This window comes from Engystomops pustulosus, chromosome 3, assembly GCF_040894005.1.
Source record: "Engystomops pustulosus chromosome 3, aEngPut4.maternal, whole genome shotgun sequence".
Lineage (NCBI taxonomy): Eukaryota > Metazoa > Chordata > Amphibia > Anura > Leptodactylidae > Engystomops > Engystomops pustulosus.
In genome coordinates this window covers 209904910-209924099 of record NC_092413.1, presented here as the reverse complement: position 1 = coordinate 209924099, position 19190 = coordinate 209904910, and positions in this window count along the sequence as shown.

Below are 19190 nucleotides of genomic sequence, written 5' to 3'. Positions count from 1 at the left end.
CTTACCTTCACAGACATGGAGACAGCCTGGGAGTCCTGCTTACCTTCACAGACATGGAGACTGCCTGGGAGTCCTGCTTACCTTCACACACATGGAGACAGCCTGGGAGTCCTGCTTACCTTCACACACATGGAGACAGCCTGGGAGTCCTGGTTACCTTCACACACATGGAGACAGCCTGGGAGTCCTGGTTACCTTCACACACATGGAGACAGCCTGGGAGTCCTGCTTACCTTCACACACATGGAGACAACCTGGGAGTCCTGCTTACCTTCACACACATGGAGACAGCCTGGGAGTCCTGCTTACCTTCACACACATGGAGACTGCCTGGGAGTCCTGCTTACCTTCACAGACATGGAGACAGCCTGGGAGTCCTGCTTACCTTCACAGACATGGAGACTGCCTGGGAGTCCTGCTTACCTTCACACACATGGAGACAGCCTGGGAGTCCTGCTTACCTTCACACACATGGAGACAGCCTGGGAGTCCTGCTTACCTTCACACACATGGAGACAGCCTGGGAGTCCTGCTTACCTTCACACACATGGAGACAACCTGGGAGTCCTGCTTACCTTCACACACATGGAGACAGCCTGGGAGTCCTGCTTACCTTCACACACATGGAGAAAGCCTGAGAGTCCTGGTTACCTTCACACACATGGAGACAGCCTGAGAGTCCTGGTTACCTTCACACACATGGAGACTGCCTGGGAGTCCTGCTTACCTTCACAGACATGGAGACAGCCTGGGAGTCCTGCTTACCTTCACACACATGGAGACAGCCTGGGAGTCCTGCTTACCTTCACACACATGGAGACTGCCTGGGAGTCCTGCTTATCTTCACACACATGGAGACAGCCTGGGAGTCCTGCTTATCTTCACACACATGGAGAAAGCCTGGGAGTCCTGCTTACCTTCACAGACATGGAAACAGCCTGGGAGTCCTGCTTACTTTCACACTCATGGAGAAAGCCTTGGAGTCCTGCTTACCTTCACACACATGGAGACAACCTGGGAGTCCTGCTTACCTTCACACACATGGAGACAGCCTGGGAGTCCTGGTTACCTTCACACACATGGAGACTGCCTGGGAGTCCTGCTTACCTTCACACACATGGAGACAGCCTGGGAGTCCTGCTTACCTTCACACACATGGAGAAAGCCTGGGAGTCCTGCTTACCTTCACACACATGGAGACAGCCTGGGAGTCCTGCTTACCTTCACACACATGGAGACAGCCTGGGAGTCCTGCTTACCTTCACACACATGGAGACAGCCTGGGAGTCCTGCTTACCTTCACAGACATGGAGACAGCCTGGGAGTCCTGCTTACCTTCACAGACATGGAGACTGCCTGGGAGTCCTGCTTACCTTCACACACATGGAGACAGCCTGGGAGTCCTGCTTACCTTCACACACATGGAGACAGCCTGGGAGTCCTGCTTACCTTCACACACATGGAGACAGCCTGGGAGTCCTGCTTACCTTCACAGACATGGAGACAGCCTGGGAGTCCTGCTTACCTTCACACACATGGAGACAGCCTGGGAGTCCTGCTTACCTTCACACACATGGAGACAGCCTGGGAGTCCTGCTTATCTTCACACACATGGAGACAGCCTGGGAGTCCTGCTTACCTTCACACACATGGAGACAGCCTGGGAGTCCTGCTTACCTTCACACACATGGAGACAGCCTGGGAGTCCTGCTTACCTTCACAGACATGGAGACAGCCTGGGAGTCCTGCTTACCTTCACAGACATGGAGACTGCCTGGGAGTCCTGCTTACCTTCACACACATGGAGACAGCCTGGGAGTCCTGCTTACCTTCACACACATGGAGACAGCCTGGGAGTCCTGGTTACCTTCACACACATGGAGACAGCCTTGGAGTCCTGCTTACCTTCACACACATGGAGACAGCCTGGGAGTCCTGCTTACCTTCACACACATGGAGAAAGCCTGGGAGTCCTGCTTACCTTCACACACATGGAGACAGCCTGGGAGTCCTGCTTACCTTCACACACATGGAGACAGCCTGGGAGTCCTGCTTACCTTCACACACATGGAGACAGCCTGGGAGTCCTGCTTACCTTCACAGACATGGAGACAGCCTGGGAGTCCTGCTTACCTTCACAGACATGGAGACTGCCTGGGAGTCCTGCTTACCTTCACACACATGGAGACAGCCTGGGAGTCCTGCTTACCTTCACACACATGGAGACAGCCTGGGAGTCCTGGTTACCTTCACACACATGGAGACAGCCTTGGAGTCCTGCTTACCTTCACACACATGGAGACAGCCTGGGAGTCCTGCTTACCTTCACACACATGGAGACAGCCTGGGAGTCCTGCTTACCTTCACAGACATGGAGACAGCCTGGGAGTCCTGCTTACCTTCACAGACATGGAGACTGCCTGGGAGTCCTGCTTACCTTCACACACATGGAGACAGCCTGGGAGTCCTGCTTACCTTCACACACATGGAGACAGCCTGGGAGTCCTGCTTACCTTCACACACATGGAGACAGCCTGGGAGTCCTGGTTACCTTCACACACATGGAGACAGCCTTGGAGTCCTGCTTACCTTCACACACATGGAGACAGCCTGGGAGTCCTGCTTACCTTCACACACATGGAGAAAGCCTGGGAGTCCTGCTTACCTTCACACACATGGAGACAGCCTGGGAGTCCTGCTTACCTTCACACACATGGAGACAGCCTGGGAGTCCTGCTTACCTTCACACACATGGAGACAGCCTGGGAGTCCTGGTTACCTTCACACACATGGAGACAGCCTGGGAGTCCTGCTTACCTTCACACACATGGAGACAACCTGGGAGTCCTGCTTACCTTCACACACATGGAGACAGCCTGGGAGTCCTGGTTACCTTCACACACATGGAGACTGCCTGGGAGTCCTGCTTACCTTCACAGACATGGAGACAGCCTGGGAGTCCTGCTTACCTTCACAGACATGGAGACTGCCTGGGAGTCCTGCTTACCTTCACACACATGGAGACAGCCTGGGAGTCCTGCTTACCTTCACACACATGGAGACAGCCTGGGAGTCCTGCTTACCTTCACACACATGGAGACAGCCTGGGAGTCCTGCTTACCTTCACACACATGGAGACAACCTGGGAGTCCTGCTTACCTTCACACACATGGAGACAGCCTGGGAGTCCTGCTTACCTTCACACACATGGAGAAAGCCTGAGAGTCCTGGTTACCTTCACACACATGGAGACAGCCTGAGAGTCCTGGTTACCTTCACACACATGGAGACTGCCTGGGAGTCCTGCTTACCTTCACAGACATGGAGACAGCCTGGGAGTCCTGCTTACCTTCACACACATGGAGACAGCCTGGGAGTCCTGCTTACCTTCACACACATGGAGACTGCCTGGGAGTCCTGCTTATCTTCACACACATGGAGACAGCCTGGGAGTCCTGCTTATCTTCACACACATGGAGAAAGCCTGGGAGTCCTGCTTACCTTCACAGACATGGAAACAGCCTGGGAGTCCTGCTTACCTTCACACTCATGGAGAAAGCCTTGGAGTCCTGCTTACCTTCACACACATGGAGACAACCTGGGAGTCCTGCTTACCTTCACACACATGGAGACAGCCTGGGAGTCCTGCTTACCTTCACACACATGGAGACTGCCTGGGAGTCCTGCTTACCTTCACACACATGGAGACAGCCTGGGAGTCCTGCTTACCTTCACACACATGGAGAAAGCCTGGGAGTCCTGCTTACCTTCACACACATGGAGACAGCCTGGGAGTCCTGCTTACCTTCACACACATGGAGACAGCCTGGGAGTCCTGCTTACCTTCACACACATGGAGACAGCCTGGGAGTCCTGCTTACCTTCACAGACATGGAGACAGCCTGGGAGTCCTGCTTACCTTCACAGACATGGAGACTGCCTGGGAGTCCTGCTTACCTTCACACACATGGAGACAGCCTGGGAGTCCTGCTTACCTTCACACACATGGAGACAGCCTGGGAGTCCTGCTTACCTTCACACACATGGAGACAGCCTGGGAGTCCTGGTTACCTTCACACACATGGAGACTGCCTGGGAGTCCTGCTTACCTTCACACACATGGAGACAGCCTGGGAGTCCTGCTTACCTTCACACACATGGAGACTGCCTGGGAGTCCTGCTTATCTTCACACACATGGAGACAGCCTGGGAGTCCTGCTTACCTTCACACACATGGAGAAAGCCTGGGAGTCCTGCTTACCTTCACAGACATGGAAACAGCCTGGGAGTCCTGCTTACCTTCACACTCATGGAGAAAGCCTTGGAGTCCTGCTTACCTTCACACACATGGAGACAACCTGGGAGTCCTGCTTACCTTCACACACATGGAGAAAGCCTGGGAGTCCTGGTTACCTTCACACACATGGAGACTGCCTGGGAGTCCTGCTTACCTTCACACACATGGAGACAGCCTGGGAGTCCTGCTTACCTTCACACACATGGAGAAAGCCTGGGAGTCCTGCTTACCTTCACACACATGGAGACAGCCTGGGAGTCCTGCTTACCTTCACACACATGGAGACAGCCTGGGAGTCCTGCTTACCTTCACACACATGGAGACAGCCTGGGAGTCCTGCTTACCTTCACAGACATGGAGACAGCCTGGGAGTCCTGCTTACCTTCACAGACATGGAGACTGCCTGGGAGTCCTGCTTACCTTCACACACATGGAGACAGCCTGGGAGTCCTGCTTACCTTCACACACATGGAGACAGCCTGGGAGTCCTGCTTACCTTCACACACATGGAGACAGCCTGGGAGTCCTGGTTACCTTCACACACATGGAGACAGCCTTGGAGTCCTGCTTACCTTCACACACATGGAGACAGCCTGGGAGTCCTGCTTACCTTCACACACATGGAGAAAGCCTGGGAGTCCTGCTTACCTTCACACACATGGAGACAGCCTGGGAGTCCTGCTTACCTTCACACACATGGAGACAGCCTGGGAGTCCTGCTTACCTTCACACACATGGAGACAGCCTGGGAGTCCTGGTTACCTTCACACACATGGAGACAACCTGGGAGTCCTGCTTACCTTCACACACATGGAGACAGCCTGGGAGTCCTGGTTACCTTCACACACATGGAGACTGCCTGGGAGTCCTGCTTACCTTCACACACATGGAGACAGCATGGGAGTCCTGCTTACCTTCACAGACATGGAGACTGCCTGGGAGTCCTGCTTACCTTCACACACATGGAGACAGCCTGGGAGTCCTGCTTACCTTCACACACATGGAGACAGCCTGGGAGTCCTGCTTACCTTCACACACATGGAGACAGCCTGGGAGTCCTGCTTACCTTCACACACATGGAGACAACCTGGGAGTCCTGCTTACCTTCACACACATGGAGACAGCCTGGGAGTCCTGCTTACCTTCACACACATGGAGAAAGCCTGAGAGTCCTGGTTACCTTCACACACATGGAGACAGCCTGAGAGTCCTGGTTACCTTCACACACATGGAGACAGCCTGGGAGTCCTGCTTACCTTCACAGACATGGAGACAGCCTGGGAGTCCTGCTTACCTTCACACACATGGAGACAGCCTGGGAGTCCTGCTTACCTTCACACACATGGAGACTGCCTGGGAGTCCTGCTTATCTTCACACACATGGAGACAGCCTGGGAGTCCTGCTTACCTTCACACACATGGAGACAGCCTGGGAGTCCTGCTTACCTTCACAGACATGGAGACAGCCTGGGAGTCCTGCTTACCTTCACAGACATGGAGACAGCCTGGGAGTCCTGCTTACCTTCACACACATGGAGACAGCCTGGGAGTCCTGCTTACCTTCACACACATGGAGACAGCCTGGGAGTCCTGCTTACCTTCACACACATGGAGACAGCCTTGGAGTCCTGCTTACCTTCACACACATGGAGACAGCCTGGGAGTCCTGCTTACCTTCACACACATGGAGAAAGCCTGGGAGTCCTGCTTACCTTCACACACATGGAGAAAGCCTGGGAGTCCTGCTTACCTTCACACACATGGAGACAGCCTGGGAGTCCTGCTTACCTTCACACACATGGAGACAGCCTGGGAGTCCTGGTTACCTTCACACACATGGAGACAGCCTGGGAGTCCTGCTTACCTTCACACACATGGAGACAGCCTGGGAGTCCTGCTTACCTTCACACACATGGAGACAGCCTGGGAGTCCTGGTTACCTTCACACACATGGAGACAGCCTGGGAGTCCTGCTTACCTTCACACACATGGAGACAACCTGGGAGTCCTGCTTACCTTCACACACATGGAGACAGCCTGGGAGTCCTGGTTACCTTTACACACATGGAGACTGCCTGGGAGTCCTGCTTACCTTCACAGACATGGAGACAGCCTGGGAGTCCTGCTTACCTTCACAGACATGGAGACTGCCTGGGAGTCCTGCTTACCTTCACACACATGGAGACTGCCTGGGAGTCCTGCTTATCTTCACACACATGGAGACAGCCTGGGAGTCCTGCTTATCTTCACACACATGGAGAAAGCCTGGGAGTCCTGCTTACCTTCACAGACATGGAAACAGCCTGGGAGTCCTGCTTACCTTCACACTCATGGAGAAAGCCTTGGAGTCCTGCTTACCTTCACACACATGGAGACAACCTGGGAGTCCTGCTTACCTTCACACACATGGAGACAGCCTGGGAGTCCTGGTTACCTTCACACACATGGAGACTGCCTGGGAGTCCTGCTTACCTTCACACACATGGAGACAGCCTGGGAGTCCTGCTTACCTTCACACACATGGAGAAAGCCTGGGAGTCCTGCTTACCTTCACACACATGGAGACAGCCTGGGAGTCCTGCTTACCTTCACACACATGGAGACAGCCTGGGAGTCCTGCTTACCTTCACACACATGGAGACAGCCTGGGAGTCCTGCTTACCTTCACAGACATGGAGACAGCCTGGGAGTCCTGCTTACCTTCACAGACATGGAGACTGCCTGGGAGTCCTGCTTACCTTCACACACATGGAGACAGCCTGGGAGTCCTGCTTACCTTCACACACATGGAGACAGCCTGGGAGTCCTGCTTACCTTCACACACATGGAGACAGCCTGGGAGTCCTGCTTACCTTCACAGACATGGAGACAGCCTGGGAGTCCTGCTTACCTTCACACACATGGAGACAGCCTGGGAGTCCTGCTTACCTTCACACACATGGAGACTGCCTGGGAGTCCTGCTTATCTTCACACACATGGAGACAGCCTGGGAGTCCTGCTTACCTTCACACACATGGAGACAGCCTGGGAGTCCTGCTTACCTTCACACACATGGAGACAGCCTGGGAGTCCTGCTTACCTTCACAGACATGGAGACAGCCTGGGAGTCCTGCTTACCTTCACAGACATGGAGACTGCCTGGGAGTCCTGCTTACCTTCACACACATGGAGACAGCCTGGGAGTCCTGCTTACCTTCACACACATGGAGACAGCCTGGGAGTCCTGGTTACCTTCACACACATGGAGACAGCCTTGGAGTCCTGCTTACCTTCACACACATGGAGACAGCCTGGGAGTCCTGCTTACCTTCACACACATGGAGAAAGCCTGGGAGTCCTGCTTACCTTCACACACATGGAGACAGCCTGGGAGTCCTGCTTACCTTCACACACATGGAGACAGCCTGGGAGTCCTGCTTACCTTCACACACATGGAGACAGCCTGGGAGTCCTGCTTACCTTCACAGACATGGAGACAGCCTGGGAGTCCTGCTTACCTTCACAGACATGGAGACTGCCTGGGAGTCCTGCTTACCTTCACACACATGGAGACAGCCTGGGAGTCCTGCTTACCTTCACACACATGGAGACAGCCTGGGAGTCCTGGTTACCTTCACACACATGGAGACAGCCTTGGAGTCCTGCTTACCTTCACACACATGGAGACAGCCTGGGAGTCCTGCTTACCTTCACACACATGGAGACAGCCTGGGAGTCCTGCTTACCTTCACAGACATGGAGACAGCCTGGGAGTCCTGCTTACCTTCACAGACATGGAGACTGCCTGGGAGTCCTGCTTACCTTCACACACATGGAGACAGCCTGGGAGTCCTGCTTACCTTCACACACATGGAGACAGCCTGGGAGTCCTGCTTACCTTCACACACATGGAGACAGCCTGGGAGTCCTGGTTACCTTCACACACATGGAGACAGCCTTGGAGTCCTGCTTACCTTCACACACATGGAGACAGCCTGGGAGTCCTGCTTACCTTCACACACATGGAGAAAGCCTGGGAGTCCTGCTTACCTTCACACACATGGAGACAGCCTGGGAGTCCTGCTTACCTTCACACACATGGAGACAGCCTGGGAGTCCTGCTTACCTTCACACACATGGAGACAGCCTGGGAGTCCTGGTTACCTTCACACACATGGAGACAGCCTGGGAGTCCTGCTTACCTTCACACACATGGAGACAACCTGGGAGTCCTGCTTACCTTCACACACATGGAGACAGCCTGGGAGTCCTGGTTACCTTCACACACATGGAGACTGCCTGGGAGTCCTGCTTACCTTCACAGACATGGAGACAGCCTGGGAGTCCTGCTTACCTTCACAGACATGGAGACTGCCTGGGAGTCCTGCTTACCTTCACACACATGGAGACAGCCTGGGAGTCCTGCTTACCTTCACACACATGGAGACAGCCTGGGAGTCCTGCTTACCTTCACACACATGGAGACAGCCTGGGAGTCCTGCTTACCTTCACACACATGGAGACAACCTGGGAGTCCTGCTTACCTTCACACACATGGAGACAGCCTGGGAGTCCTGCTTACCTTCACACACATGGAGAAAGCCTGAGAGTCCTGGTTACCTTCACACACATGGAGACAGCCTGAGAGTCCTGGTTACCTTCACACACATGGAGACTGCCTGGGAGTCCTGCTTACCTTCACAGACATGGAGACAGCCTGGGAGTCCTGCTTACCTTCACACACATGGAGACAGCCTGGGAGTCCTGCTTACCTTCACACACATGGAGACTGCCTGGGAGTCCTGCTTATCTTCACACACATGGAGACAGCCTGGGAGTCCTGCTTATCTTCACACACATGGAGAAAGCCTGGGAGTCCTGCTTACCTTCACAGACATGGAAACAGCCTGGGAGTCCTGCTTACCTTCACACTCATGGAGAAAGCCTTGGAGTCCTGCTTACCTTCACACACATGGAGACAACCTGGGAGTCCTGCTTACCTTCACACACATGGAGACAGCCTGGGAGTCCTGCTTACCTTCACACACATGGAGACTGCCTGGGAGTCCTGCTTACCTTCACACACATGGAGACAGCCTGGGAGTCCTGCTTACCTTCACACACATGGAGAAAGCCTGGGAGTCCTGCTTACCTTCACACACATGGAGACAGCCTGGGAGTCCTGCTTACCTTCACACACATGGAGACAGCCTGGGAGTCCTGCTTACCTTCACACACATGGAGACAGCCTGGGAGTCCTGCTTACCTTCACAGACATGGAGACAGCCTGGGAGTCCTGCTTACCTTCACAGACATGGAGACTGCCTGGGAGTCCTGCTTACCTTCACACACATGGAGACAGCCTGGGAGTCCTGCTTACCTTCACACACATGGAGACAGCCTGGGAGTCCTGCTTACCTTCACACACATGGAGACAGCCTGGGAGTCCTGGTTACCTTCACACACATGGAGACTGCCTGGGAGTCCTGCTTACCTTCACACACATGGAGACAGCCTGGGAGTCCTGCTTACCTTCACACACATGGAGACTGCCTGGGAGTCCTGCTTATCTTCACACACATGGAGACAGCCTGGGAGTCCTGCTTACCTTCACACACATGGAGAAAGCCTGGGAGTCCTGCTTACCTTCACAGACATGGAAACAGCCTGGGAGTCCTGCTTACCTTCACACTCATGGAGAAAGCCTTGGAGTCCTGCTTACCTTCACACACATGGAGACAACCTGGGAGTCCTGCTTACCTTCACACACATGGAGACAGCCTGGGAGTCCTGGTTACCTTCACACACATGGAGACTGCCTGGGAGTCCTGCTTACCTTCACACACATGGAGACAGCCTGGGAGTCCTGCTTACCTTCACACACATGGAGAAAGCCTGGGAGTCCTGCTTACCTTCACACACATGGAGACAGCCTGGGAGTCCTGCTTACCTTCACACACATGGAGACAGCCTGGGAGTCCTGCTTACCTTCACACACATGGAGACAGCCTGGGAGTCCTGCTTACCTTCACAGACATGGAGACAGCCTGGGAGTCCTGCTTACCTTCACAGACATGGAGACTGCCTGGGAGTCCTGCTTACCTTCACACACATGGAGACAGCCTGGGAGTCCTGCTTACCTTCACACACATGGAGACAGCCTGGGAGTCCTGCTTACCTTCACACACATGGAGACAGCCTGGGAGTCCTGGTTACCTTCACACACATGGAGACAGCCTTGGAGTCCTGCTTACCTTCACACACATGGAGACAGCCTGGGAGTCCTGCTTACCTTCACACACATGGAGAAAGCCTGGGAGTCCTGCTTACCTTCACACACATGGAGACAGCCTGGGAGTCCTGCTTACCTTCACACACATGGAGACAGCCTGGGAGTCCTGCTTACCTTCACACACATGGAGACAGCCTGGGAGTCCTGGTTACCTTCACACACATGGAGACAACCTGGGAGTCCTGCTTACCTTCACACACATGGAGACAGCCTGGGAGTCCTGGTTACCTTCACACACATGGAGACTGCCTGGGAGTCCTGCTTACCTTCACACACATGGAGACAGCCTGGGAGTCCTGCTTACCTTCACAGACATGGAGACTGCCTGGGAGTCCTGCTTACCTTCACACACATGGAGACAGCCTGGGAGTCCTGCTTACCTTCACACACATGGAGACAGCCTGGGAGTCCTGCTTACCTTCACACACATGGAGACAGCCTGGGAGTCCTGCTTACCTTCACACACATGGAGACAGCCTGGGAGTCCTGCTTACCTTCACAGACATGGAGACAGCCTGGGAGTCCTGCTTACCTTCACAGACATGGAGACTGCCTGGGAGTCCTGCTTACCTTCACACACATGGAGACAGCCTGGGAGTCCTGCTTACCTTCACACACATGGAGACAGCCTGGGAGTCCTGCTTACCTTCACACACATGGAGACAGCCTGGGAGTCCTGGTTACCTTCACACACATGGAGACAGCCTTGGAGTCCTGCTTACCTTCACACACATGGAGACAGCCTGGGAGTCCTGCTTACCTTCACACACATGGAGAAAGCCTGGGAGTCCTGCTCACCTTCACACACATGGAGACAGCCTGGGAGTCCTGCTTACCTTCACACACATGGAGACAGCCTGGGAGTCCTGCTTACCTTCACACACATGGAGACAGCCTGGGAGTCCTGGTTACCTTCACACACATGGAGACAACCTGGGAGTCCTGCTTACCTTCACACACATGGAGACAGCCTGGGAGTCCTGGTTACCTTCACACACATGGAGACTGCCTGGGAGTCCTGCTTACCTTCACACACATGGAGACAGCCTGGGAGTCCTGCTTACCTTCACAGACATGGAGACTGCCTGGGAGTCCTGCTTACCTTCACACACATGGAGACAGCCTGGGAGTCCTGCTTACCTTCACACACATGGAGACAGCCTGGGAGTCCTGCTTACCTTCACACACATGGAGACAGCCTGGGAGTCCTGCTTACCTTCACACACATGGAGACAACCTGGGAGTCCTGCTTACCTTCACACACATGGAGACAGCCTGGGAGTCCTGCTTACCTTCACACACATGGAGAAAGCCTGAGAGTCCTGGTTACCTTCACACACATGGAGACAGCCTGAGAGTCCTGGTTACCTTCACACACATGGAGACAGCCTGGGAGTCCTGCTTACCTTCACAGACATGGAGACAGCCTGGGAGTCCTGCTTACCTTCACACACATGGAGACTGCCTGGGAGTCCTGCTTATCTTCACACACATGGAGACAGCCTGGGAGTCCTGCTTACCTTCACACACATGGAGACAGCCTGGGAGTCCTGCTTACCTTCACAGACATGGAGACAGCCTGGGAGTCCTGCTTACCTTCACAGACATGGAGACAGCCTGGGAGTCCTGCCTACCTTCACACACATGGAGACAGCCTGGGAGTCCTGCTTACCTTCACACACATGGAGACAGCCTGGGAGTCCTGCTTACCTTCACACACATGGAGACAGCCTTGGAGTCCTGCTTACCTTCACACACATGGAGACAGCCTGGGAGTCCTGCTTACCTTCACACACATGGAGAAAGCCTGGGAGTCCTGCTTACCTTCACACACATGGAGAAAGCCTGGGAGTCCTGCTTACCTTCACACACATGGAGACAGCCTGGGAGTCCTGCTTACCTTCACACACATGGAGACAGCCTGGGAGTCCTGGTTACCTTCACACACATGGAGACAGCCTGGGAGTCCTGCTTACCTTCACACACATGGAGACAGCCTGGGAGTCCTGCTTACCTTCACACACATGGAGACAGCCTGGGAGTCCTGGTTACCTTCACACACATGGAGACAGCCTGGGAGTCCTGCTTACCTTCACACACATGGAGACAACCTGGGAGTCCTGCTTACCTTCACACACATGGAGACAGCCTGGGAGTCCTGGTTACCTTCACACACATGGAGACTGCCTGGGAGTCCTGCTTACCTTCACAGACATGGAGACAGCCTGGGAGTCCTGCTTACCTTCACAGACATGGAGACTGCCTGGGAGTCCTGCTTACCTTCACACACATGGAGACAGCCTGGGAGTCCTGCTTACCTTCACACACATGGAGACAGCCTGGGAGTCCTGCTTACCTTCACACACATGGAGACAGCCTGGGAGTCCTGCTTACCTTCACACACATGGAGACAACCTGGGAGTCCTGCTTACCTTCACACACATGGAGACAGCCTGAGAGTCCTGGTTACCTTCACACACATGGAGACTGCCTGGGAGTCCTGCTTACCTTCACAGACATGGAGACAGCCTGGGAGTCCTGCTTACCTTCACACACATGGAGACAGCCTGGGAGTCCTGCTTACCTTCACACACATGGAGACTGCCTGGGAGTCCTGCTTACCTTCACACACATGGAGAAAGCCTGGGAGTCCTGCTTACCTTCACACACATGGAGAAAGCCTGTGAGTCTTGACAGCCCGTAGGCATGCAGCCATTGGGCTAGGGACTGCAGGCAGTGTGGGGTCAGCTAGGGGTAAGCTGTCACGTCCCTTTTAAGAAGCCTGCTAGCATTGGTGTTCGTGGGCTACATGACTATGGGCTGGGCAACCAGTAGCCACAACCTGTGGCCCGAACTTAGGGCTTAAATATTAAAAAGTCACATTTCAGGTGCCCTTTAACCCCTTAAGGACGCAGGGTTTTTCGGCTCATTTCTCGCTCTCCAACTTAAAAAAATCCATAACTTTTTCATTTTAACATGTACAGAGCTGTGTGAGGGCTTATTTTGTGCGTAACAAATTTTCCTTTCCCGTAATGTTATTTATTTTAACATGCCTTGTACTGCGAAGCTGAAAAAAAATTCCAAATGTGGAAAAATTGAAAAAAAAACGCATGTGCGTCACGTTCTTGTGGGCTCAGTTTTTACGAATTTCACTCTTCCCTCCAATTAACATGCCTACTTTATTATTTGGTTCGGTGCGATCGCGGTGATACCAAATTTATACAGGTTTTATTGTGTTTTAATACATTTTCAAAAATTAAACGAATGTGTACAAAAAAGAAAAAAAATTTTTTGCCATTTTCTGATGCTAATAACTTTTTCATACTTTGGCGCACGGAGATGTGTGAGGGTTCATTTTTTGCGAAATGAAGCGACGTTTTCATTGCTACCATTTTGAGGTTTGTGCGACATTTTGATCATTTTTTATTTCATTTTTTATGTTATGTAAAAAGGTGTAAAAGTCGCATTTCGGACATTTGGGCGCCATTTCCCGCCTCGGAGGTCACCGCCAGCCGTAACTGTTTTTAATATTTTGATAGATCGGGCATTTTGGGACGCGGCGATACCTAATATGTTTGTGATTTTTACTGTTTATAATGTTTTATATCCGTTCTAGGGAAAGAGGGGTGATTTGAACTTTAAATATTTTATTAATTTTTTTTATTTTTTAAACTTTTTTTTTTATTTTTTTTTTCACTATTTCTTAGACCATCTAGGGTACATTAACCCTAAATGGTCAGATCGCTGCTACCATATACTGCAATACTTCTGTATTGCAATATATGGCATTTTTGCAGCACATTCATTACAATGAGCCACTGGCTCATTGTAACGAATCTGCAGATGCCAGATAGTCTCGGGTCAAACGAAGACCCGAGGCTACCATGGCAACCGATCGCCACCCTCCGATGACGTTCGGGGGCGCAGCGATTGTAATAAAGATGGCAACGCCTGTGCGCCGCCGTCTTTTAAACGCCGCCGGCGACTTTGCCGGCAGCGTTGAAAGGGTTAATAGCCGCGATCGGTAATAAAGTTGCTACTCTATGAGTAGGAGTTGAAATGGTTAATTAATGGTAATAAAGCTGTGGCCGGCTCCCTGACGTCACTCCACAAGTTTTAATGTAATATCTGTGTTTGTGGTTATTTCTTAGAGGGGGACAAAGGGTGGGTAAAGGTCTATGGTCACAAGTATGCACGCAGTCCTGCTTCCCCACCTACACGTAGGACTCACAGGCTTTCTCTGCTTCCCCACCTACACATAGAGAAAGCCTGTGAGTCCTGCTTCCCCACCTACACATAGAGAAAGCCTGTGAGTCCTGCTTCTCCACCTACACAAAGAGAAAGCCTGTGAGTCCTGCTTCCCCACCTACACATAGAGAAAGCCTGTGAGTCCTGCTTCCCCACCTACACATAGAGAAAGCCTGTGAGTCCTACTCCCCCACCTACACAAAGAGAAAGCCTGTGAGTCCTACTCCCCCACCTACACATAGAGAAAGCCTGTGAGTCCTACTCCCCCACCTACACATAGAGAAAGCCTGTGAGTCCTGATTACACCAGTTATTGTCAGCGGTGAACCACATAATGGAAAATAGCGCCCCAATGTCCATAACGCCACTTTTACATCACATAAAAAATGTGATCAAAATGTCGCACAGTCCTCAAAATGGAAACATCAGCTCATTTCGTGAAAAAATGACCCCTCTCCCAGCTCCGTACCCCGAAATATGAAAAAGTTATTAGCATCAGAAGATGGTGAATTTTTTTTTCTTTATCGTGCACATTAGTTTAACTTTAGAAAATGTATTAAAACCCAATAAAAACTATATGAATTTGGTATCACCGTGATCACGCTGAACCGAAGAATAAAGCAGAGGTGTTATGCGGAGCGCAGAGTGAAAGTCGTAAAAACTGAGCCCAGACGTGGGTTTTTTATACGTTTTTTTATTATGGAGGAGGAGCTTCCGCCATTGGCCATGGGGCAGAATCCTAGTGTAAGACCATAAAACATCAAGGGGGTTAAACACCTTTTACTCGCATTGAGTCTATAATGTGGAGGCGAATTTTCCTGTATGTGGTAGTTATGTTCTTGCTATTGATTAATGTCGCCCTCTATGATCAGCATTCACCGACAATTTCCGGGAATTCCTGGGAAATGCTGAATAAACAACCTGCAGATTATTAATTTATGGAGGTGAAGAGAAGGTTTCTAATACATTACCGAACGTCCAACCTCTAACTTTGTGTTTTAACAAGTATCTAAGATAATAATACAATCTTTAAAGGATTTCCTTACACATGTTGGTTCAAATCTCCAAAGGGTTAGAGGGTCTTTTTCCTGATACACTCCTCCAGCCAGTAGGGGGCTTAGTGGTCTATTTAAAGCATTTGTCCCACCAAGGTTACTTCTCACCTATCTACAAGGGATTGATTAGAGATCGCTGGGGGTCTCACCATCAATTTTTATCATATGACAAAGTTATTTTATTAAAGCGTTAATAACTTTTTCGACACACTTAAAGGGAACCCGAATAGCTCGATTCGGGAAACTAACCCAACTACAGGTCCCCGTATCAGCGATGTCTGTGGGCTCAATAACAAAAAAAGTTTATACTTACCTTGATGTGAGTCTGATAAAGCGCATAGGACATCGGAAGTTCTTGGTGCTGGCACCTGCTCTCATGAAGCCGGTATAACACAGCAGCTTCATTGCACATGCCGCCGCCCCTATGGTGCATGCTCAGTGAGGACGGGGTGTACTGTGACAGCTTCATTTGCAGCATTGTACGGGTGCAAAGTTCTCTTTTGGTAAGCCAAATGTTTGATATATGTGCCCCAAGCAGTATTGGATTATTTTATATAAGTGATCAGACCCTGTAGGGTTCAAGTAACCTAAGGGGCCTGGAAAAAAAAGTGATCAAAAGGTCATACAGTCCCCAAAATAAAATCCTCAGCACGTCAGCATAAAAAAATTCACCTTCCAAAGGTCAGTACACCAATGTTTGCAAAACGTTATTGGTGTCAGAAAATGGCGAAACAAAGAAATGTTTTTTCGTACCAAAGGGTTTCATAAATTTGGTGTCCCCGTGATAGTTAGTGGTTGCAAGGGGAGTGTCGATTCAGAAGCCCCTGTAGTGGGTTCTATAGCACTTGGAAAAAAAGCTTTTTGTGTCATATTAAAGAAAAGAATCTCTAACCCTAATGATGAAGAACAGAAGAGAGCAGCATCTGAAGTGACGCTTCCCCTGCAACCACTAAACTTGACTCATCTCATGTGAAAATGCAATAAGAAGAGTCATATTTGCCTAAAATTGAGGGAGATTTCTTAAAGGTAAACAGGTGAGATTTAACATACAATAGGGAATTCTAGTGAGGACATTTCATCCCCTACCTGAGGGGGCTAGTAGTTTTGGGAAGTGTAATTTTTCTCTACGCTCTATATCGCCCTCTCCAGTCAGACATCAGTATTGTATCGTTTCCTATTCTTATGCCGCAGGCGTTCAGATTGATCCTTGCAGACAGATATTGACTTGTGGTTACAGCTGCTACTTGTACAAGATTAATACAACTTTCGCTCATCTCAGTACTGACGCTGAGGATTACATGAACACCGGACCCACATACTGATGCAGGTAACATCATAAGGGTCAGGAACTTGTCTCATTGTGAAGGATCTGCCTCATTACAACCCTTACATATGACGGTGCCACTACCGGAGGGATCAGAATATGTAGAAATCTTTTAGAGGTCTCCTGTTTTCCTGTTTAGCAGGGCCATCTTCAGCTGGAGACGGACATAGGGGAGGACCATCTATCACCAGGATGAGGGATAGTAAACCAAGTACACTTACATGCTGGTGTGTGCCCCCTCTGGCAGAATCAGCACTTGTTTTAGCTCCTTATATACTTGTTTTACAAAAAAAAGTCTTAAAAATTATAGGCCACCCGGCTCCATAGATGTTATTTGAACTGAGAGTCTCCCCAGGCTCATTTGCATAATTTTTAAAAGCTTTTTATTGTGAAAGAAGCTAAAAGATGAGTGCATGAAAGTGTGCTTGGTTTACACTCCATCATCCTGGTGGTAGATTGCCTTTAACAATAATTTTTATCTACATTAGGGACAGGCGCCTGCTGCATCTTGTCCAAGATCAAGGGATTGGGTAGAGTGTGGTGGACATGGCTGATCACCCCTGGTATAGATGTTTGTGTAACAAGGATATTAGTCACAACCAGTCCCTGATGCAAGAGGGGACCACACTGCTACAAATATTCATCTGTCTTGATTTTGTTCATCTTTAATGTACATTTGCCCTGATTTTACCAGTTACCAAGTAACTTGAGAGGATACATAGGGTGTGGAAGGGAGTGGCATAAGAAGACTTATGGGGGACATGTTCTTCTCATATAACGAGAGCAGTACTATATATATATATATATATAAAACATTATAGTTGGAGCCTGGTGCACATTTTGAATAGGGGTCCTGCTAATTTGGGTCATGCAGGGGGTAACTACAGCGGTAGCAGCCATAGCGGCTACTATGGGGCCCACAAAAGAAAAAATTCTTCATTTTGCCATCTTCTGGCGCTAATACATTTTTCATACTTCGATGTACGGAGCTGTGGGTGGTATCATTTTTTGTGACTTTTGATGATGTTTTCATTGCTACTATTTTAGCACCTTTTGATAACTTTTTATAGAAGTTTTAAATATTTTTCAAAGTGGCAAAAAAGTGGCATTTTCCACTTTGGGCGCTATTTTCTTTTACAGGTTTAAATGCTGGGGGAAAAAAAACGTTATTATAGCACATTGTAATGAAAGGGTTAAATTCAGACAACCTCGGGTCTTCGTTTGGCCCAAGACTGTCATGTGACCAGCTCGCCACTCCCTGATGATATCATGGGGAGTGACAATCTTCACCAATATGCAGCAAACAGCCCGAGAGCCCTCTCCAAACATCGCCAAACATTGCGTGTGATGTACTATTATACCACACGCTGTTAAAGGGCACATTTACTTACCCGGTCCAGTCGCGATCCCGCGACTTCTTCACAGTGCATGTAAGTGCTTGATCTTGCGACACAAATTTCTTTTTTTTCCGAATCCGTCGGGTTGTCCAACGGCCCCCAAATTCTGTTGCGTGAAAGCCGGCGCCGATGTGAATCCGATCACATGCGCCAAAATCCTGGGGCAATTTGCCGCAAATCGGAAACGCCGGGAAACCCAATGAAAGTGCGCGATTCGGACCCTTAGTAAATGAGCCCCAATATGTGGTTTGTGCGGCTGCCCAGGGTCCAGTTTGATACTGTCCTGTCAAGATAATAAAGTGAAGGGCCTCCATCCATGAAATTCTTAATCTCTCAAGAAATATTTGCACAGGAGTCCTCCTAGGACCTTTGCAGGTCCTAAAGCTGCAAAAACTAAAAGCGGACAGAAGAGACCCATTTTTCAAGTAGCCTGATTCTAGTACCATGTGATGGAAGTAAATGTCATTAAATAATTTGTAATAACCCCAAATTTTATAACAGCCATCCTAACCTGCCCCTGTGCCTCTGGATATGCTCTTTATGGACAACCCTATAATCTATAGCCCCACTGTCGCCATTGTTCACCGCTTCTCTACTT